This window comes from Anneissia japonica, unplaced genomic scaffold (assembly GCF_011630105.1).
Source record: "Anneissia japonica isolate Jap-2015-1 unplaced genomic scaffold, ASM1163010v1 scaffold284991_len216595_cov187, whole genome shotgun sequence".
NCBI classification, from domain to species: domain Eukaryota; kingdom Metazoa; phylum Echinodermata; class Crinoidea; order Comatulida; family Comatulidae; genus Anneissia; species Anneissia japonica.
Window position 1 is genome coordinate 32,379 of NW_022758676.1, and position 369 is coordinate 32,747.

Here is a 369-nt window from a genome sequence, read left to right on the forward strand (position 1 = left end):
ACGTCGGCCGACGCGAGTCTATAAAGAACGCAACGAATACGCGCGTGCAACGGATCGTTTTAATGACTATCCGCAAAGAGTATAAATAGAACAAGAGAGCCAACAACGCTCATTGAGAGCGTAAAAAAACATACGCTCTACGCAGCCAGAGCCAGAGCCATATATAAAGAGTTGCGACATTCCACTCCTTGGTTTACGAACGTCACGTGGTACACACCGTCCATTTTGTTTCATAATCTTCCCGATGAACACATGCAAAGTATATGTGTTACGTACATTGCATACCGGTATTAATTTCACACACTTAATTGGGTTTACAATTATATTTTATAATTAACATCACTTAGTATGGACAGCGTATAAGAATTC